The 23,930-nt window shown below is 38.1% G+C and overlaps 1 protein-coding gene across 1 annotated transcript in view; it reads right to left on the reverse strand.

Annotated features, from left to right (window-relative positions):
- Positions 1 to 5,056, reverse strand: part of mef2cb (myocyte enhancer factor 2cb) — a 75,466-nt gene extending 70,410 nt beyond the window's left edge. The window contains exon 1 of the mRNA XM_088076868.1: positions 4,814 to 5,056. The gene's annotated coding sequence lies outside the window, so the exon portion shown is untranslated. The remainder of the gene's footprint in view (positions 1 to 4,813) is intronic.
- Positions 5,057 to 23,930: the final 18,874 nt, after the last annotated feature.

The raw sequence follows: 23,930 nt of genomic DNA on the forward strand, positions 1-23,930 counted from the left end.
GGCAGTGCTGTGTAATTAAATGTGCTGCCTGCAGGGGAGCTCTGCATCTTTCTTAGCAGAGACCTAATTGGTTTACCACATGGGTTATCCCCTATAAAAAGTTTTTTTTTATTATTATTTATTTATTTTTTTAGATTTGGTGAATAGCATAGTAGCATTTTCATTGGAAGGAATCATGTAAACAATCGGTTGTTTTATTGTAACAGAAATTAAATATCAGTGACTGTTACCCTTCAAACAAATATTGTAATTATTTTTATTTCAATTTAGTTACTTTTTTTTATTCTAATCCCTGAAACTGGTACTCCCCTCTCCCTTCCTCCTCTCCCTGTGTCTTCTCTGTGTTTCAGCAAGTGTAATTGGCGGACTTTCTGTCTGTATATCAGGGGCTCAAAGTTCTCTTTGTCTGCACTAGATTGCTTCATGTGAGTGGAAAAAAAGAAACTCACTTTCTGCTAATGATTTTTCCTCCTTTTCAACGGTTGGAAAGTAATTCTCTATGAACTGCTTCAACGCAGGCACAGTTATTTCATTGTTCTCGCTGCCCTTTCTCTAATTGTGCCCATAAAGAGGATATGCCAATGTTAGATTTTTTTTGTCTCTGTCCAAGGGGCAGGTGCCCACCGGTGTTTCCTGAAGTGTTGCAAAAGCTGAAACATTATAAGTGTTTAATATGCAGATATGGGATAGATCCAAAACTCCATGATCAACATGTGAGAGTTTAAATGATATGAACTGATATGTCACAGTGCAAAAATAAGGTCACCAAAGTATCAGATAAAGTTTGGATCACAGCTACATCAGCAGAAAAATGACAGGATTGGTTGTTTGTTTAAACCCCTGAAAACGACCCTCTGTTTCATCTACCTAACAAGGACCTATGTAGCAGGTGACTTTGACATTGGAGACTTCTGTTTGTTTCCCATTTCCTATAACTGTCATCATTGGTTTCCTTTAACCATGACAACGACAGTTCCCGAAATTTAAGCAGCAGTTTTTAAATTGAAACCACCATCTTTCCCTAACCTGAACCACGTATGTTTTGTGAATAAACCAAATCTTTCAAAGTGGTTGCCGTTTAAAAAGCAGTCAAATGAATTTTTTTTTTCTGACATGCATTTAGGAGAGCACTAACAAACTCATACCAGACCAGAAAATGCTAATATGTTGTTTTGTTTTTTTTTATTTTTTAAAAAAAAGGTATTTGCATTGTAATCAGTCATTTAGTTTGCAGGATATAGTTTATCATCTGTCAATTTACTTATCAGTCATTTTCAACTGCTTTAAAAAAATAAATAAATAAAGTAGATGTTTTGGTACGTTCTCTTCACATTATCAGACTTCCCTTAATCAATATTCATTGAAATACATAGGACCATCTCTTTGAAACAACCTACGTTCATCACTACAATCATCATCTCAAATTTTATTATTCAAAAAATCTAAAAAGAACTTTTAAAACTTCCCTGATTCCTTTGTAACACATCTTAACTTGTCTATGTAAACCTTTCTGTTATTCCACAATGCTATCAATTCAGTATCACTGCTAAACCTTAAAAGTATGATCAATTATGCAATCTTTAGTATTAACTTTTCCTTTTTATTAATGATTGTTGTCATTTATGAGGAGGAATTTTCATTTGCAGTTTTGGGCTTCTCATCTCTCCTGCACAATGTACTAACTTTTTAAAATATTAAAGTAATTTTTACACACATGTATGAGCAAATAAACCAAACTCAATTATTTCATTTTGGAGCTGTTGAAAAGAACCATCAACCAAATTAATCATATCGTAAGATTTTTAGCTGTTACTACAGGAAGCTCCATTCTCTGCGAAGATATTGGAAAGACAGGATTTTAAACTACATCAGACTGAAACTGTTACAAAATTAAACAAAAATAAACATTCTGTAAGTTGAGGCCAGTAGGGCGGTCTCTATGTTTTCAGACCAGGATTTACAATTAAGATCAGTGTGGGTGATCTTTTAATCACTATCTGACTGATAATGTGTTACGCTGACAGGGGCCCAACTCATAAGCTGTAATACATTCAGCTGTAGCACAAACGTCTACAGTCATCACTGTTTCCAATTCCCATAGTAACCATTACACAGCAGAAGTCCCTCCTGCAGCTGTTGACCTCAACCAATTCCCTTGACAATTAAAGATCACTCAGCATGGCTATGCAACTTCTCCCACACTCTCAACAAGCAGCTGATAGCATCTCACTGTGAGGAAAGCAAGTGGAGCGGAATCTAATGTGTGTCTAAATGAGGGTTTCCCAGCTCTGATGTGTGATAGCGAGGCCTAGCGACCATCGGCACGGGCCCACGTTACACAGTGGAGCTCAGCAGACAAGCGGCAGCGTCTAAAGCTCTTTGTGCCTCCAGGATCACCCCGACTCATTCTTATTCAGACATGATCAGAGGGGAGGCAGGCAACTGAGATTAGCTGCAGATCAAAGGAGCTGCCTCGCGCCAGCACTCGTGTTTTGTAGATTTAGGCGGCCCCGGCGCACAGGCGTTGTATAGTGGCGGCAGAGCGTCATACTGTTTTCTGGCCTCGACAGTGCTCAGGGGGGTAGATGGAAAGAGAGAGTTTTCATACAGGAGGCTGGACTGGTGTTGGAAATCTTCCAGAGTTAAATAATAAAGACAATAGAAGAGGATGAAAAGGAAAAATAAGAGCAAAAATACTGCCATTACTGTAAGCCATTACAGTGAAACTAACTTTCATGCCTTCGCAAATGAAACTGCTTCCATATGTGCAATAGGTCTTGGTTCAGTGATAATTTGTTTTAAAAATGAAATGCGCTTTCTACAGTAACATACTTAGGTAACTCAAGAGCATCTGGATCAGTGGTGCCCACCAAATAACCATGGAAACTAACTACTACTCCAGCTACTGCTGTGCTTTCTGTCAGTGGCTGTTGCAGAATAAACAAACAGCAAATTACCCCTGTGCTGTATCTTAACCTCCGTATTCATTTAGACAAAAACACCAGCAGAAACCTCAAAAAGCATATCTGCATTGAATTATATTCTACGAAAAAGTGAACAAGCTGAAACCAAAAATCTCTTTGTCTTTGATACATTTCTCCAGGTTTCACATTTTACATGAAGACATTGAATGTACGGCTATTCCCTTAACTGTTTCGTTTACATTCACATTTTAGACATTACCAGTGAGGATCAACACGCACCTTTCCTTACTTACTCATGCTGGAGCAGCAACAATGAAACTGATAGCAGAGTGTGAAGGTGAAGTGACAGGATGAGGAGAGTTTCAAAGTCAGAGAGGCAACTGCGTAAGAGCGCTCGCCACCCCACAGAGAACGAAAACAGTACGTTTCCTCAACTCCACTGACCATCAAAGCCATGGAATTCAGGGGCAGAAAAGCTAATAAGTGAGGACTGAGCGGTTCCTGTAAACTGGGTCAAAGTTTCTCAGGTCCTGCCTCTTTGGGGTAATAACAAGAGGACAGTATCTCTCCCCAGGTATGAAATAAGGGACATGAGTTCTTATATACTTCTCTACCTACATCCAACTCTGTTTGAACCTGTTAATTTCCTCTATTCTAGCTGGTTACAGTTGTGTTTGTTCAGAAAGGGTGGATTACACTGTTTTCATTTTCATTATTACAGTAGAACTAATTGCAGTTGTGGTAGCAGATTGTACAATAAAGATATGGGGTGTATAAAAGCAAAAATCAGAAATAAAATTAACTCCAAATACAAGGATATCAAACTCAGGAATAATATTACTTTTCTTGTTTTATCCAAAAGCTACAGTTAAATCAAATGTTGAAGGAAAATGTCCAACAGAGTCATTCACCACTCATTAAAATCAAACAAAGCCTTTGCTTTAGTATGAAATTCCATTCGGTTGTTTTGGGACAAGTGCCCTATACAGTAGAGTGCTTTCCTAATGCCTCCATAACCCATTTGGTTAAGAATAAAACCCTCTCTATTCACTTAATATGACAAAAGTTTTCTCCTTTGTTTCAAAAGTTTGTCCAATATGTCTCACTTAAACAGCGAACTATGTGACACATATTGCTACTGAAGTGCGTGTTTGCCACTTAGGTTGAGGTTACCTTGAGGGAATGAGTCATTTCTAAAGCAAACAGCATGTTAAGGCCGTGCTCTTTTCTCTCGCTGATAATTCCAGATTGTGCAATGAGATGTTCTAAGCAATTACCCTTAAAAGTACCAGTAACCTAAACTGACTGTGAAGAATTAGAAGCAGAGAAACAACACAATATAAAGTTCCACTTTAGCGACTGAAACCATTTGTCTTGCCTTGGAGAAATAAAAACGTAGACTTTTAGAAGTTAAACACACACCGTTCCAGGAGACTCAATGAGCTATTCCCCAAGTGCTCCGCAGAGGTGATTGGCAACAGCTGGGACCTGACTCCTCCTTCAACAGTGTTAGAGCTTCTCTGGTGTCTTTCTGCTTTGTCGCGAGCAGGAAAAACTCAAAGTAAACACCAATTATGTCTATCTTTTGGCCTTGTTCATACGGGTTTAGTCTTTTCTGTATTGAGCTACATGACAAAGACATCATTCACGAAATCCAGCAGGGTTATAATAAAACAATTAGGCAACAGCACTTCAAAATAAATTTCAGAACTGTTCAAATTGAGCAGCTCAAATATTAAAATTATGGTTTAATCTGTTAAACATGTCATGACCCACTGTGTGGAGTATGGTTTGAAATCCTAACAGACAGGTTTTCCACCGACAGAATGAGATCCAGAGGAGAGGGGGGGAGGGAAAGGGAAAGGAATAGGTGTACTGTGAAAACTCACCCGTGCCGTGTCTCTGCTTCCCCAGGAAGTTACACCCTGCAGCACCAGCAAAGGCCCAGCTCAATCAAATAAAAAAAACCTTCAAAAAAGAAAGGCAAACAAAAGAGATAGTTGACCAAAAGAAAACAAAAAACACAAACAAATTGCTTAAAATAAATGTCCTGCATGTGATAAAGCCAGACCAGCTGGCTTTGAATAGAAACCCCCGATTTGGGTTGTGTGTTTGCCCCCGATCTCTGTCTGAACTGAAACCGGGTCTGGTGCTTTCCAACCACCCCCCCCACAACCCCCTACCCCACTGTACCAGCTGAATCCACCTGCCCCCATCACTCATGGGTAAATTTAGCCTTGTGAGGGATCAGTGACACCCCTCCCACACACACACACACACACACACACACACACACACACTCAGGCCTTTGTCAGCACTGGCATATAGCCCTGGATTATTGCCCCCCCACGCATGCTGCCATCTTTACAGTGGTGCAAAAAGCCCCCAACCCCCCCACACACACCTTTTTTATTTACCCCCTTCACACATCCACAACTCAAAATTGCAGACAAAATTCTTCTTTTGGATTTCAGCTGCTATAGGTGGAACTTGTATCCATACATTACACATCTTTCAATGTATTTTCTTAACCTTTCTGTAAACATCTGACTGAATAATCCATATTAAATGGGCCAGATCTCCAAGATTTGTATAATGGACAATCGCAGATTAAGAGCTCCTTAAAAAGGCTGTTATTTCTTTAATTTGATGACCTAAGAGGAAAGCCATATGAAATGAACTCGCTGTACAAATACCGTTATCCCTTTTATAACAAGCATCAGCTTAATCTATGTGAATCATAAATAAATTACCCAAAAGGAAGAGATTAAGCAGCATTGATAGCATCTTGTCAAATGTCAAAATACCAGGTGCAATGGTATACTCCTATAATTTGGTAATTATAAGCTCATTTAACTAGGTATGACTAAAATCCGCCTACAGTCTTGTTTTTTCAAAGAACCACAATCCTCAGGAAATGTCAGTTTTTCATTAATACCTGATAAAAATCATACATCTCCATCCAAGAGAAAAGTTTTCCTAAGCTGCTGGCATCCTGACTGTAAACCATTTCTCCTTCTAAATGATACGTTCAGGAGAATGTAAGTATCAACAAGCTTAAATCGTAATATCCTCTGTGACTGCTTTCACATTCGTTACGTGGGGGTGGCACAGGGGTAATTGTATTTTTATCAAGTATTTTCCAGTCAGGGTCTTATACCTGAAGCCAAAATGTAATGTAGATAATGACACTGAATCATACACCCAAATTAGTGTTTTATATATCCCTCTTAAATCAACCAATTTACGAATGTGGAGATTGATGATTTGAAGGAAAGATGAGTAGAATATAGATTGGTATTTTCCCAGAATACATCCGAAAGAGGAAATCCAACGCGAGAGGAGATAAAACAGTGGTGTTCCCTTGATGATAGGTGTTCACACTCTTCTGACAGTGAAATATATTTTGTATTGATCCAGTTGTATTGTTTACATGTTTCTGGGCACAGGTAATCAACTAATCTGTTTATTTTTGGAATTTTCTGACGCCATGGCTACCTGCACTCCTATACATTGAGGAATCAGTGTCTGGCCAGTCTGGTACTTGTGATGACTTCATGGACAGGAATTCAGGGGTCTTTTTGGGTGGGGGTGGGGAGCTTTTGATGGATGTTAGTGGGAGTTCATTTAATTATGACATCCCTAGATGTCCCTCGTGACATGATCAAAGCTTTACGCCCAATCCCAATATACCCCTTGCCCCTTCCACTTAGCCCTTACCCCTCTGTTTTTCACATTTAGGCCTAGGGTGTGCCAACTGTTGTTGGGGCTCATTTAGAGTCCAAAGTTTCGGTAAACAGCAAACAAGGCTGGAGGTGGAGGAAGTTATATTGAGTTATATTATATATTATATTATATTGTGTTATATTATCATTACTTATTATATAAGTAATGCTGTATTTTTTTTTTAAAAGAGGTAGATGTGGACGGCAAATTCTTTTTACTATATTACTATATACTAACAAAAAAACAAATGCCTGCGTCTAAGTAGCTATACATCCATGGTTATGGGCCTGATAATAAAGCAGTGTTCTTTTCTTTTTAATTTGATGACTTCTTGATTGATTGACAGTGTAAAACTTAAATTGTGAACGAATTGTGATTGTTCAATCTCCATCAGATAAATGACAAATGTTACTTTGATAATGCTATAATTGCCATAATCCCATAAATTGTGAGGACAGTAGTAGTATCATCCAGGTCTTTAAGGGTTGTCCCATTTTATGAAGGAAGATTTCAATCACTTTCTCTTGAAAAGAAAATGGTATTAAAAAATTAGGGTGTGGGGAAAAAGTAAGAAGTGGGAATGGGCGTTATTACTGATCTATGCTGTACCCACAAGACCAACTTTTTACTTTTGATACAAAGAAGCCTGAATAAAATGCAGTCATTTGTATGTAAACACACAGATCCACATTGTGCTGCGTTCGTTTTTATTGGCTTGTGTATTTTGACTAAGGACTTCCTCTGAATACACTGCCTTGCCAGTAGGGGCCTGGTGAGGGGCATTTTTAGCTCTGTCTCTCTTTTAATGGGGCTTGTGGACAGACTATGTAAAGGGACAGAGGACTAAAGCGTGGCTGTCTTTTTATGAGTGCGGCAGGGTCAAGAAGGGGAAAAACAGCGAGCAGCATGGCAGCCTGTGGCACACTGTCGACCACAAGAACCAAAGAGGCTGCAGTACAGTCCGTAAACTTTAAGAGTACATCCTGTCCTAATCAAACGAGGACCAGCCAGTCCACACACACTCTGTTTAGTTTGGATGTAAGGATTTTGTGTTACCTTTATGTGTGTGGTCATGCATGTGCATATGAAATCATTAGTGTACATATGTGTGTTCTTGCGCATATTAGTGTGTGTCCCTGAGGGGGTGGGGCCGTGCGTCCGTGCTGTGGCTCACAACACTGTAGGCTATGCCAGCGGAGAAACACAAAGTGTTCTGTCAGCTGAGAGGTGACAAGAGCTCAACAGGAAACGTGGCATGGCGTCTCCTCTGAAAACTCCTTTCACTCTGTTTTATTTTCTCTCGTTTTTTCTGTTGCTTTATCATTAAATCATCAACAGAAAATTAAAGTAATTATTGTAATGAACCCACTGACAGGTTTATGTAACTCTGGGTGGATTTATGAGCGCCTCTATAACAACTCTACAGTAGTCCAGGGCAGCCCTTACAGTCTGGCTCGGAGCTGAGGGTTATGAGAATCATGCATGTGTATGTCAGTCTTCTAAGTTATTTATCTATTTATGTTTAAAATGACAATAATATGTAATATTTGTAGAAGTTATGCTTTTTTGGTAAAAATTTGTGTGTATATGTAATGTAGAAGGATAATTTCTTCTTTTGCCTACAGTGCACTGCATGGCGTGAGCTGACTTCAGCGTGTCTGCCCAGCCCTCCGCTCCACACAAGGTTGCTCTGTGTGTGTTCGGCCTCGGAGAATGAGGGGAGGCCACGGTGCACAATCACCACTAAGCACATACCTTTCTGCCCCACAGCCCCACCAGTCCAGACACAAACCCAGGGGCTGTATGTTTATCAAGTGTCTCAGGGTAAGACTGCTGATTTAGGACCACTGCTCGGGACCCTTTAACCATAGTTTTCATTGTGAATCTCAATGAAAAGAATCTCAAGCGCTGACTTAAAATTGACACTCAAAATCTGATATGCTCAGTAAATACCAGGCGAGGCCTTAACCCAACCAGGGCCGTAGTAGATTAACGAGGGTTGACCGAACCGGTCCTCTAGAGCTCTGTCCTGATGAGCTCTGTTGGTTTTATAAGAGGCCCCCTGTGACAGGATCTGATAAAACACAGCAGGAGGAGGGTTTGAAAGAGAGCTGGAGAGTACAAGAGAAAAAGATTGAGAGAGACAAGGACATAGAGAGATTGAGAGAGCGCGAGAGTGAGAGAGCAAGTACACACCTCAATCCAAAAACAATATTTTGACTGAAACCTTACCCTCTCCATCTGGCTCTTTTGAAGGGTGGATTATGACTGGTGCCATGGCTAACTCTTCATCCCACACTGTTCCTTCTGTAAGTCCACTCTGACATTTTTCCCTAAAGGACAGTTGTACAGGAAATACATGAGTCCTGTGACTACTATCAGTCATACAGAATATAACAGAAAATTGTGCCAAATTTTAAATTGAATGTAAAATAAATACAGACAATATACTCAGTATTCCAATTTTCATGGGGCAAAATTTAAAAAAAAAACCCTCTTTTTTAAGGACACATAGTAAAATATCCATTTTGGAAAAGCCCGTGCTTCACTTTGTTTGCAGCACTTGCCAGCGATGTTACGATATTTTTCTACACATATTTTTCTTAAAGCAGCCACACTATGTCACATATAAACGTAACCTGTCTTAAGGCACAAGACCTACCCGATATTAGTCATGGAAAATGAGAACCATGCGAATTTTCCATGTGTATCAAGCAGTGAATAAGTTGTTTGAGGTAATATGCCTTACTTGACATCGCATGTCCTTCAGTGTGACTATTGTGCATCTCAGTGTCGATACTGAAACATTATATTGTGCAGCCCTAAATCGCTGAATATTAGAGTTAGTTATATCAACAGCTCACTTACAGAAAATAAATTAGTCATTATGTCACATTATGTGGAATATTATCCCTAGAAGATTACTGGAACAATTAATTTCATTATGCACAACAAAATTCCTGTATACTACAACTTTACTGTATAGAAGTATGATAAAAATGATAAAACATATATAATATGGTACTTTCTGAACTCATAAGAGGATTCTGAGTGGCAGCAGAGGCGATCCTGTCCTCTCTTCTCATACTGTGATTCAAACTGTAGCCTAAGGCACCATCTTTAAAGTGGCGGGCGGTCCAATTGAAACTTTAGCCCCATATCTGCAATTTAGGGGAAACGTCAAAGACATTAGCAAAAGAGAAAGAAAGGGCAAAAATAGGATGACTTCTTGATTAGCCACATCTCATAAGCTTTGGAACAAACTCACAATTTTAAAAAATGAACACTTGATTAATATTCACGCTTCAAGTTTTAATCACTGACGCTGGATAAAGTGCGACCACATCATTCAATTAAATCTCAAATGCTTTAACTCTCATTTTCTTCTCATATGAGGGCTCCCCCCCCGAGTAAACCTCCGTGGCAGATGTTTTGACTTGAAAGCCAATAGGAACTGAGACAGTGATGAACTTGTGATGCCATTTGAACCTAACTTAACTACATACTGTACCATATTCAATAATGTCATATTAACTCAGTATATGATCCCGACTTCCTTTGAATGCACGCCAAGCAAGAAATTGCCTATTAGTGTATTTTTCAAAGTAAGGCTATATTTAGCATCAACGCATAAAGAGTTGATCCTTAGCTTGTTGAATCAGAGCATTGCGTACAGCACCATTACCAGATATATATATTTGTCATGTAAGTGCATTAAGCTATGTAGCGCATCTTTGTATAATAAATCATTCATTTTTTAAATGTAAACACCTGCTGTAGGTCACTGAAATGAAACAAGATAACAGCACTGAGAAAGCATTTAGCAGTGTATTTACCCTAATGGGCTGTGCATTAATGCTATATTACATACATTATCATGTACTGCGCAGTACTTTGGTGTCTCATGATTGCTGCTGCTCCACATGGTAAACCACATGAAGAACCCTAAAATGTATGGAAAATCCCATTCTCGAAAATGAATCCATGGTTTTGCATTTTAAACAAGATTGAGGAGTCACATGTAATTAGAGATTATGGGTCTTTTCACTGCCTCTATGAACATAACATCCCATGTCTGTTATGTGTACATTTTTATGTGTTTAGAGTGAGGGGAAATTGAACCATTGGTGATGTCTGATGTCTCATATCATACGTCATAGGCCACTGACATCCTCTATGGGGAGGGAAAATCATTTGCGCTCTTCATTTCTCGTTCTTAAAGACCCTGCAAGAATCCACACTTTAGTTTTTATTTGGTTTTTTAAATATGTGAGCAAACCGCCAACACCACATCCACTTATCAGCTAAGGTTGTTATAGTTTTCTCTTATTATTTATTTCATGATAAATCTAAAAGCTTGTTCAAACATGGGAAAAAGTTCATCTGCATCTCTGAAAAGAGTTTCTGAAATGTTGATTTTGTAAATAAATGTTTAGTTAAGTTTACAAGAATTCAAATACAGCGGTAAACAAAAAAAAAAAAAAAAATACAGGCATGTGTGACATTGTCAGGGATAACACGATAAAGTTCAGGAGCTATTTCCATCACGGTCCCTGATGTTCCTTCCAGACTACAAAACACGATGGAGACAGTCATTCAACGGCCAAAAGGGAAAATGCTCAACCACATTGCGCCACATCCCAACACTACAACCCACCTACAGATATACACACAGGAAGATGTGTAGAAGTGAATAGAGTGAAAAATCCAAAGTTTCAGTGGTGATTTCCAGATGTAATTTTCAATGACCCACTGGAACATTTGAATGTTAATAAGCAACAAAGAGATATGATGACATTTCTATTCTTGTCTTGCACACACCTTGTAATATCCTTTGAAAATTTCAAGAAGCTATTGTCAGTACGGTGTGTGCAGTGATAAAAAAGTATGACAGCTGAGGTATATCATATTTGGCTACACCCTCTAAGATTATGATGACAAAGGAGTGTTACCCTCGCTTATGTTAAATGTATGACATGAGAGAGTACAGTGAAGCAGCCACAGCCCGCAGCTCACAGCAGACTAAAGCCTGAGGGAGTACAGTGCTTTGGTGCCCAGGGAAAACAAAGTCTCAGGCCAGAGGTTTAGGGTGTTGCCTGGCTCCTCTGTCAACTGCATTTAACATGACAGAACACAACTCTGACTCAGACCACATAGATAGAAAACTTCTGACTATGTCAGGGGAAAAAGTGATATGTCAGTCGTTTCATTGCGGCATATTCTGTATGACTGCCACGCATGCAATGGAGTGAAAGTCGCAACTTGGTTAAGAAATACAGGACACATTTAGAAAAAGCCATTGTTCATATACTATACACCCAAATTCACTAGAACAGGGTAAGAAGAGTTAAAAAAAAAACCCCACCTTTGGTCTTTATGTTGTGGTGAACTATCTGCTGAAAAGTGTAAAATGCAAGTATGCATATATTTCTCTCAGAAAATTATAGAAATATAACCTAAAGATCTGCAAGCACAGATATGGACATATGCATTGCATAGAAACAATCTATAAGTAATTTATTATTTTTTCAAGGTTACTAAATTACTCTTACCCTTGCGTATATGCTTCTAGAGACATAGTTAAAAGTCAAGTGTGTGAGGTTTGAGGGATTTATTGGCATCTAGGGGTGAAGATTACAGATTGCGACTGACTGAAACTTCTCCTGGTTAGAATTCCTTCAATTTTCATTGTTCAGGAGGTTTTTACAGGAAACCAAATTATCCACAAAGGTCTTTACCTCTCCAACATAAATGGGCCAACTGATAAAAACCGGTAAAAACACTGAAAGAAGCAGTTTCCAGTTACAAATCAGCATTTCTCCAGCGCTGTTTGGTATGTTGTAGACAGGCCCTTAGCTTGGCACCTGCTAGTCTGTGTTAATCTTTTTCGATTCAGACGTTTAGGAGATTTTTACCGGAAGCTGAAGTATCCGCAAAGGTCTCTTTGCATCCAGTGATTTGAACCACTGAATTTAGCAGTTTCAAGTTTGAAAAACTGGTGTCTTCCCTATGCTCTCGTCAAGGACAGGCTGCTTACCACGGTGGCAGATGCAAAAATGCAAATGGCCCTTCCTAAGAGACAGTGTTTGGTTTGTTTTGCTACAATAGAAACATGGCTATCTCCTTAAAAAAGGACATGCTCCCTCTGTAAATATAAAAAGCTAAGGAAACAAAAAGATAAATATTTTTATTTTCATGTGATTATATGCTAAAGAAAACTTACTATATTATATTCCATTTCTGCCAATATATCCCCTTACATCCTTCACATTGGACTTTAAATTCATTATGATTATGAACTTGTTTTTTTTTGTTTTAAAGAAAAGTAATCATTTAAAAGGAGAAAAAAACGTTCTTGTATTGAATACAACTAAATAAGGTGGGACATCCCTGTGTCAGGCCATGTCTTCCTTCCACTGTTGCATCTCTGTCTGATTTATATTTACATTAATGATTTATATTTCAGAGCACAGTGTGATATTTCTTAAATTAGCGTCTTCATTAAAAGGTGTCTTGTTTTTTCCATTAGATGCTGTCATGGTTGCAGTGCTGTAATCTGTCTGATGTAAATCCTCTCTGCTTTGTTGTGGCTCTGAGTAAGGAACTCCGCAGGGCTTATACGCATGCCCGCCAGTCATATCACACGCGCATTCACGCATCCTGCAAAGACACACACAGAAGTTTGCAATGAGCACACAAACACATACACAGTGAGTACAAGCACACACACACACACACACACACACGCATACATTGACACTGTATGCATAGGTTCACGGAAAGAAAAAGAGAGCGAGAGTTGTCATCCACCTGTCAGGAGCAGTAATCATTTCAAAGTGTTTCTCTCTGTGGCCTGTGCTTCACGCCCTCCATGTTGAACACTAGAGAATAATCATTTAAATGTCTCCCAATCAGCCCTTTTGCCATCTTCAATTACACCTTTCCACCCCTACATTTGTATAATTTTCTAATCTAGCCGAGGCGTGGGGCTGTCAAATGTGCCAGAGAAAGCAGCATAGCACCGCCAAAGACTGACAGATGGATCCACCAAGATGGTGAGGCATGTCTCTGGATCTTCCATATGCCCTGGCACTGCTGGTGGATTATGGTCACATCCGGCTGGATTTTAGCTATCATTATTGGAAGGACGAGTGGTTGTTTTCTGTCTGTTGACAACCATGTATATCTTTATAAAATAAAAGCAGAAATACAAGCTTTTGGAAAGAACAAAGCTCAGGATAAGAAAAAGCATGTTATCGTTTTGAATTAAAAGTGACAGAAAATAAAGCTTAAGTCTTACTAGGTTTAACGGTAGTTTAGCACTGCACAAGTTGACGAGTTATCCTGACCTAAGTAGTACAGAGTGATTACTTGTATTTGCAGAAGCTGTGATTCTACTCGATATTGATTTTCTGCCATTTCTCAAGTCCAGAACATACTGCCTTTGTGAAGAGCTACTGAGGGGTAAAAGCATTTTGAAAGGGCAGCTCTTGGTTGAGCCTAGGTTCTGGTAGTGCTGTTCTGAGTGGATGAATGTGGAGTGCCAGTATAACCCTGAGTCGTCACCCATTACAGTGTTTTAGGTTAAAGTGCCCAACTGCCCACCACTCTCCTAACTGAAAAAAGAACCTAAAAGGACAGTAAATGGTGCATTGCAGTCCCTGCTTTCATTCTTTTTCCACTTTTATTTCTGGACCTGGAATTAATTGGAAAGTACGCGACACGACTTGATGCTCTATAGCCACATTTGCTCTCTTTCTCACATTGAATAGTATTTAAATTCATATACTAACCCATTCTCTGCAAAAATAGGAAACACTGTTAAAATAGGCAATATACCCCTTTCCCATTGCCAGGAGACCACAGGCATGTTCAGGTTCTGCAGTTAATGAGTAATTCCTTCTTGTTTGTTTGTGTGTTTGTTTGTTTTCTGGTTTGTCACACTCCGAGTCACGAATGGGCAGAAAATCAGTTAAACAGTAGCACTTTTGTTGCCTAAAGTAAAAGAAATAACCCTAAAAAATGTTTCACCTATGTTATAAGTTTATTTTGGAAAACGACTGTACGCATTAAACGAGCAGAAACTGTATATTTCCAGTGAAAATGGAAGTTTGTTTTGAAAAAACACAATGCATTTAATGAAACTGACATGCCATCACTGAGCATTCAAAACTGACACGAGGGTACCTAGTGAATCGCATTTTGATGTTTAAAGGGCCTCTGACCAAATATTGGCATTTGACGAGTTGGGATGAGAATGTATTAGGATGCCTTCAAAAATTCTACTTCCTTTTTATACCTGTTACTTATTCAGTCTCTCCTTTAACTTATTACTGACTAAATTTTGAAAGTTTAAGCACTGCTGTGATGGAGAAAGACGGCATTTTGTGGCAGCTTGTCATTGTATTGCAATGGAAAAGGGGCTTAAATTAACACATCCACAATTTGTTGTGTTTCCATCACTGCAAATCAGAGCTGAGTGAAGCTAGAGCAGATAAATACAGCATATATAATACTACTGCAGGGTCATTTGTGGCTTGAAACCTCTTCAATTAAATTCAAAAGCCATACATTAGTGGGTGTTAGTGGGTTTTTTTATTTAGTGGGAAAGGGGCTATACTGTATCATGTCTATGTTATGTATATTATATATTCACAGCTAAGAAGTAGAACTTACACGTTTTTAATGACTGCATCTTAAGTAGTTACCTTCAAAAAGTTAAACTTTCAAAAGCATCATTAGGTGGAATTAAAATGTAATCAGTGTCACTGCCAGGCAATGGCGATGTACATAAATAACATTTTAAATGCTTCTCTGAGGACAGAAATAAGAGATCATTGGCAATCACTGCCACAGTCAAAGACTGGTCAAACACACACACACACACACACACACACACACACACACACACACACACACAGACACAAACACACACAGACACAGACACAGACACACACGCACACACACTAAGATGTACACGCAGGGACTGATTAGTAAATGAAGCTCTATTATGAACAAATGTGATGCTTCAGTTCTCCTGGCAAATTAAACAGCTTTGGCGTGTGGTTTCTGACTCATTAGAATAGATTTAAGAGATCTATTAAAATGGAACATGTGTCCTTGATTTTGACTCAAATACCTGATCCAATCCATCAGCTCTCAAACTGAGCCAGGGCCAAGGCCGATACATCAAGACACATTCATCAGCTCTAAAAGTGTGAATGGACAAACATACAAAAGGCTTTTTCAAATAGAAATGATGCAACACTTTCTTTGGATCAAATATCAGTAAAATGATATCTGCACATTGCATAATGATGAATGTAATACATAAAACAAGATGTATAAAACCTCAATAAAAACTTTCTGAAAGACATAAGGCACTGTAACTATGCACTCCTATAGTCCTGCTTCCCACAGAATGAGAAACAAAGCTCATTGCAGTTCATTTTGGGTTTCTCCAAGCAGTAAAAGCTATTAAGTGTCAATTGTGGTCTCGACCCGTCTCATAGGAGTTACATCTGTATGGTACTAAACTGCATTCTTAATAACGTTGTTGTAGCAACGTAATCACTGCCCGGCTTATGTTCAGACACATTTCTATCACTTAACTAAAAACACTCCTGTATCCCATCACATTCATGTACCACATAAGCTTCAGAAAAAGGTGGTTAGGGAGGATTGGGGGCGTACAGAGTGCAGGCCATGGACACCAAAACATTGGGTTCTCTAACAGACTCCTGTCGTAGATTTAGGCAATGAAAGCAGTGCAGTTAAGGTAAGGGAAAGACTGTGATTTTGGTTAAATGATGTAAAACTGTTCAATGAAAACAAAACAAAACAAACAAACAAACAAGAATGCTTTGGTCACCATGAGTGGATACTGTTTTGCAGGATTGCTTATTTTTGGCGGAAAACAACTGAAATACATGTTTTCAGTGAACACTTTTCGATACATTCAGAATGACCTCAGGATTCCAGGGTTCTATCTGCGCTCTGGTTTTGAGATATTGAGCTTCAAAGCTTTGCATTCCAAATAGCAAAAATGATGTGAAACTTTTTGTTTTCTAAATAAATAGTGAAAAAAATGCATATCGCTTTTGAAAAACTCCTCACACAATGTTAATAAGGAGAATAATTGTCACAGAGTAAGAATATATGAATAACTAAATTTTGACAAAAATGTCATATAGAAGCTTTAAATTCCAAGGTACAGACTTGCCAGATGTTTTTTTATTACCAACATTTTCTAATTATGTTAATAAGAAAACATAATATGCCCAACATGGAGTTTCCCTCGAGCGGCAAACTCGGGTCAGAAAAACAAAGTCAACACAGAAGAGCCCAAAACTGCAGTTCTTTGAACAGCTACTTGAGGCTGACTTCAGAAGCCAGTCAATTCCCGTAGACCACCATGTTAAAATGCCTAACTTTACAGCAGAAATAAACATGATTACAGGCCGGTAAAAAAAAAATGGTTTTGGTCTTTATAGCTAATTTTTCCCTTCATGACAACTGTATGGGGGTTGTAACTTCATAAAAGTCCTGTTTACATTTTTTTAAGACTTTAAGTTACGCATAACCAAGGGCAGGCCGCTTTGAAAGACAGGCCTTCTGCCGATCTACAGCTCGTCGGCTGTCCTCAACTTCTCAGTCAGATCCACCCATCTCTCATCCACAGCGCCAACCACTCACCCAAATATGGTCACCTCTGGCTCCAAAAACCAAGATGCTGACAGCTAAAATGCCAAAAAGTATTTGCTGTTTCAAATGAGTTTTATGTAAATGGAAGTTCCTGCAGAGAGATCTGCAAAGTTTTAACATGGGCTCTTGTGCAAAGATTAACAAATGACCATGATGATGACCATGGCCGATCATATCCTTATGACTGAATTAATTTATGCAGTGCTGCTAACTACTTAAAACATGCTACAGAAAGAAGGATGCAAACATGTCATGCTCTATTTGTATGTGTCAAAATGTATACCAGATACAAACCTGACAAATTAATCAAACAACACCTTGATGAGAAGTTGTTAGCAAAATATGAGCTTAGTTAAACACCATAAACATAGGCAGCTGTCATCTGCATTCATCCGTCATGTCAAAATAAATTAATTGTGCACAAATGCATTTTCAGAACTTACAATTTTATCACCTATATTGTGTAATTAAAAAGTGCTATTTTTTTTTAGGATTGCTACCATTTGACTGACTTGCCCTCAATAATAATTATCACAGAGCCACTGTAGCTACAGCAATGGACAACCTAAACTTAGAATCTGCCTTTTGTAAACATGTATTTTTTCTCTTTTATTCAGTGGGATTCGTGTATTCCTCTGAAAGTGGAGGACATCCACTGATATTCCTTCGTCTTTCATTTTCTCCCTCTGAACTCCATTTCCTTCAGCGTTTGATTAGATTCCAAGGAGCACGTTTGGCTGCAGCTTTACAACACAGATGTGACAATTTAATAAGACGAACGCGTGGTCTCCCCATCAGAAAACAGTCCTTCCTTTGTAACCATCTGTTTAGAGCAGTTTAAACCAATGCTCCATGTTATATTTAGTGTCATTCCTTATTTCTCACAGGCAGTTTCATATTGCTGAGTGACGAGTAGAATTTGGCCGAGGTCTGTGTTTTGGCTGAAAAGCAAACAAAATGAGGTGTATCTTTACTTTTGGCTCAAAATAAAAGGTAGAATAGGAATGAATGAATGGAAACAGTAATTTGTTAACAACACGCATTTTCAGCAGCTATATAAAAGGCGTCTGCGGCCTACAAAAGAGAGACAGAAAGAGACAAACACTGCCTTGGGCCATTTTGCACCAAGCCTAGGACTTCATTGATCTCATCCTCATCAACACTTTTTCTCACAGTACTCTCGTCCTAACATCCCGTACACATGCAGGCTTGAGTTATCAGATAAATAATGCTTCCTGTTATAAGCCTTGCATGTTGAACAGCTTTCTGTTTGAGAACAAGCGTGGCTGTTCAGATTTTCCCAACTGGACTTCTGACAGACACTTACACAAACAGAAATGCAACACCTCTGCATCAGATTCCTCACCACGGCTGAAGGAGGAGTGAGAGGGAGGGAGAGGGAAAAACAGACATAGTGTGGGCATTAATACGTATATACTATATATATAAACTAATATAAGATAATGTTGTTACCTGTCTATTCAGAAAACACACTGAATCAGTGCAGTGATAAACATTTTGTTCTCACATGGTTCAAAACACCCTCTCTGACTGGCTATGAATAATAGTCATCTGTCAACACTATTTTCAGACTCAATCTCCAGTGAGTATCAAAACTAAACCGGGCTTTCCTCTAAGAAACTGGGAGAGAAAGTCGACACAAATCACACAATATAATCTTTATGTTTAAAGACAGCTGTTCTAAATCCTTAATTGAAAGTAGGAACCAAATGAACCATGAACATGAGCACACAGAAATGTGAAGTAATCCAGTGGAGCTGTTTTATGTGTTAAGGCGTAGCGAGGCACTTTTATGCTTTTCCAATAATGTAAAATGACACTAAAACAGCAAAACCAATGTTTAACACTGACGTGTGGAGGCAGAATATTGTTCCTTACATGAATTCTGCATTGCAGGGTAGTCAGAGTGACTCATCGAGCAACTCGGTCTCCTGCTGTTTAGCACAAAACCTGTCAAGTGGTGAGTGCGTGTTTTTTTTAATCCAATATTCTTAAATCTAGTTTATACTTCTGCGGCTGTGCACCTATGAGTTTTGTGCGGGCTGGTGTGGGCACCTCGCATGCGCGTGCGCCATGCATATATAGTATTGTGGCTAATTGTGCTTAGCATGTAATTTCACACATATTTACACATGCTACATATTTAAGCTCCATAAGTGTGCTCTTTTTCCATATGCTTGATGAAAGGGAGAAGCCAGGACAACATTAAATTAAAGACCATTATCTTGTATCCCCCACTGCACCATTTTTTTGTTGTTAAGGTTTTGGTTTTTGTTGGGTTTTATTCAAATTTGTCTCTCAGAAGCTTTTATTTTTTAGTACACTCTCTGAAATTAAACTCCAGGTCTTCAGCGATCTTCCAAGCATTCTGACGGTAGTTTAGGAGTGGGATCATACAAACGCTCTCTCATACCTAATTAAGTCAATTTCAACTCACTTTCAAAATGGCTTACATTTACTGGCCCTAAAATAACATTTATTTCTGCTCTAATGGTCGCAGTTTTAAACACATCCTTAACGTTGTTCGTCGCAGTCCCACTCTAAAACTACCTGGTTAGGTTTAGGAAAAGCATCACAGTTTGGCATTAAAAATTACCTTTGTCACCCATGTAACATGAATTATTTGGCATGATATATGTCACATACGACACATCACATCACTGGCATGCTACATACACTAGCATCTCAGGCTATCTTTTTACTAAAAGAAGTCAACGCTGACTTCAAGACACAAACTCCAGTCCTGTGATTGTTTTAAATTGCTTTTATCAACCTTTCAGTCCACCCTTGTTGTAACAGATGTGCAGTCTTACGGAAATCTGACCTCTAAAGTCCAATCCAAACTCTATGACATCTGCCACACAGTCACGTTCCTCCCCAAGTTCACGGCCCCTCACCAACTACAAAGAGGTTTTAACGGTGACCCTGTGGCTAAAACATAGGATATACTAATTTTTAATTATAAGAAAAAAAATATTCTTTAATCACTATAATGCACTGTATCTACTAAACCAAGGATTGCAGATCATAAAAATTATAACTTTTTGTAAAACATGTCATCAAAAACATGTGTCAATCTTCATGTAACCAAATACAAAAAGCTGTTACACAAACTCGACCTTACATGACCTTATATACATTATTGTTGATACTGAGTTGAGGTGTTACTAAAAGTTATATTTACATCTTGAATCATAGTTGTAGCGTACAGTATGACTATGCATATGGTATATTTAGAAACAAGGTTGCTAAAAAGAAAAAGGGTTACATGAAACGACGGGCCTAAAAAACATGCACAATATTATCAAATACAGGGAAGAAAGAAGGAAGGTGCAGTTTGTAACCTGCACCCACTGTTGTTGATCTACTGGTCTTTCCTTGGCTCACACATTCAAAGAGAGAAGCGATCACAAAAGGAGCTAGAGTGTGTTACTGTGTACACATTTTCTTGATATGATGGGTGCTGAAGCACAGATACACATCAGATATTCTTGAGTGTACTCAATGCTGACTGGAAAATAAGCAGCTAATAAGACATGCCTACATACTGAACACCATGGGGTTGTTAGGGCTCAGTGTGATTTTTTATTTTTATTTATTTATTTTGATATCTTGAAATTTGGTAATTTATTTGGATGATGCTTCACATTTTAAAAATACATTTGGGGATGAATTTCCTTGTAGAGTTATAAGCAGCAATGTTAAGACACTAGTTTTAAAAAATAGTGTTACTAAATACCAAATGTTTACTATAGTGCAAATACAAAGAGCTCTGCATGCACAGACTCCATTTTGCTTGTATAACAGCAATATCACAAAACAAAACATGCTGCAGAGACAAGCGCACAAACAAATTACCATTTTGCACGGATTCAAAAAGCTGAAAGAGCAAAAGACGGGGCGGAAATCATCTGCTGGTAATTGTCTCAGCAAAACTTCCTTCTCTGGCTGAAAAGCAAGGGCTTGGACCTTGGACGCTGCAGCTGATAAGGCTTTGTGTGGAGTTAGTTATTTTTTGGGGGAGTAGTGCAACCCGACTAAGAGACTTTATTGATTCAAATTAATTAATCCACTTATAGAGGAAGGGGATTCTGTAGCTCTGGAGCGACTTAAATAGTCCACACAAATTAAACTGTAAATTTGTTGCCTTTAATGATATTCCCAAGTAATTGAATTGCAGGAATGCTTCAAAATATGTGGCATTAGCATGCAAAAACCATGTGTTTTAGCAATGGATAACCCAAATAAATTTGATATTAATTAATTTTTGATACGGTTCAAGCCTATTTAGTGCGATTGTAATTACCATCTCGGCGGTAAAGTAAAGGCATGTGGGTTTAGTGAGGAAGAGCAGATAAAGCTAATATGAATTCATGTTTCAGATGTTGGCAAATAATATACAGAAAATGTATGTGAAAAGAGGGTTACTTGTGCATTTATCACTGAAGTACATAATTTCAATTTATATAATAATCATTATTAATGCAATGTTCCAAGATGTGCTTTGTTTAATAATTCCACTGCTGTGCACTGAAACTGCAAACAAGTATTTGTTGCATATTTTGTTAACTTTTAAATATGTACATACTGACTTTGGTCTGGCAGTAAAGTTGTAGGTGTCCCATATTGCTCCTGTTCCTCTTTTTTCCCCCCTAATACTTAGTGACAGCCGTACCACAGCATCCTTGGCTAATCCCAACAGGAAAAGCATAGATTAGACATTTTGTACCTGCACAGATGATTTTACATGCACTCCATGACAACTGCCACTACCCATGCCAAAAAAAGAAAAAGTGAAAGAAATAGACATGGTAGAAAAATAAGTACGACATAATTATCCCTTTCTAATTTACTGAGTGAACTTGGTAGGATAATTGATGCAGCGTTGTTCCTTGCACATCTGTTTTCTGTGACACATGCCACAATGTGTATATGCATCTGTGTACACCTGTGTGTGTGTGTGCGTGTGTGTGTGTGTGTGTAGGTTTGGCATGCTTCTGGCTTGAGACAGGTGAGAGTGCTTTCACACCTTTGCTTTGGTTGTTTTCTGTCACATGCAGAAACTCACTCTCTCTCCCTCTATCCCTGTCTCTCTATCTCACACATGCACACACACACGCACACACACACACGCTTTAGTTAAAAAACATTATCCCACCCCCATTGTGTTTGAATACTGTGTGGATTGTGTTTACTTTGAAACTTACATTATGCTGCTCAGTAACTTACGCTAAAGTTTAAGCTCTGGAATCTGAATACAGCACTTATTTGTACATACTACCTGACTTGGGTCTTTAGCAATCCACCACTGCTAAAAACACAGATTAACCCCTGTGTTAAAATCATATAACATGTAAATTTGTATGTATCAATAACAATAACAAACAACTATATATATATATATATATATATATATATATATATATATATATATATATATATACAGAGAGAGAGAGAGAGAGAGAGAGAGAGAGAAATATAGATATATAGATATATATACACATTATCATTCATAAAATTTTACTGTCTTTTCTAAATGTCTGAATTTTTTTTGGAAACTCTTTAATATTTCTCGGTGTAGGCCACAACAGGTGAAGGGCGAGGTTTTCAAGAAAAGTGCAATACTTTGTCACATGCAGAGTTAAAATCTTTTGAGCTATAGCTTTATCGTTCTCATCCTACAATATCAAAGAAACTGCCGCTCTGAACTAAACCTGACACTCAGGAGCTCATCATGTTACTGCGAAAGTAGGATAATATAAACAAAATTGGGATGCTATCACTTGAATCCAACATACTGTGAAAAAATAGTACCCTCTTTTTAATCTCGGGTCTCTAGAAATTTTAGGAATACTTTAGAGAAAAACATGAGAAATCATTTAACCATTTTTGACATTTTGACAACAGAACATTGTTAAAAGTAAATGGTTTGAGCAATACTACTGGGCTCCAGTAAAGCAAATAAAAGAATTAGACAGAATGTAAATTAGTCCTGAGTTGCTAAAGACCTGAGTAAAAATTGGTTACATGTAATTAAAATACAAAATTAATTAATACTTCCGCTAATTACAATTACTAATCAAAATGTTGACTGGTGATTACACAGGGGTTACATCTGGATGCATCCTCTCCATATAAAGTTTATATGTAAAATATAACATGCGTCTTTTCAGCATTCTGGATATTTTTCAGCTTTACTAAACATTTGTTTGAAAAGTAATCAAAAAATCATCAAATGTAATACGCTGGATTACTTGAATTAAATAATTAGTTAATTAATGGTTACATAACTTAATACATTTGAACAGGGTAACTAATCTGTAGTTTCTAACATTTCAAAAGTAACCTTTCCGACTCTTGATCCAAGCTATGCATTTAAGGGTTAATCCATGACTGAAATCTGTGCGTTTCCATCAGCACATCCTGCAAGTTTGAAGAACATTTGTTGCCATTTTACATAGTTCAGTGTCTTTCTGATGACAACTCTCATTAAGTTAGTGCGAGTAAACTCTCTCTATATTCGCCCTGTTTAAACCGTGTGCAACAGATCTCACA

This window comes from Plectropomus leopardus, chromosome 4 (genome assembly GCF_026936395.1).
Source record: "Plectropomus leopardus strain MGB_pleo_1.0 chromosome 4, ASM2693639v1, whole genome shotgun sequence".
Taxonomy (NCBI): Eukaryota; Metazoa; Chordata; class Actinopteri; order Perciformes; family Serranidae; genus Plectropomus; species Plectropomus leopardus.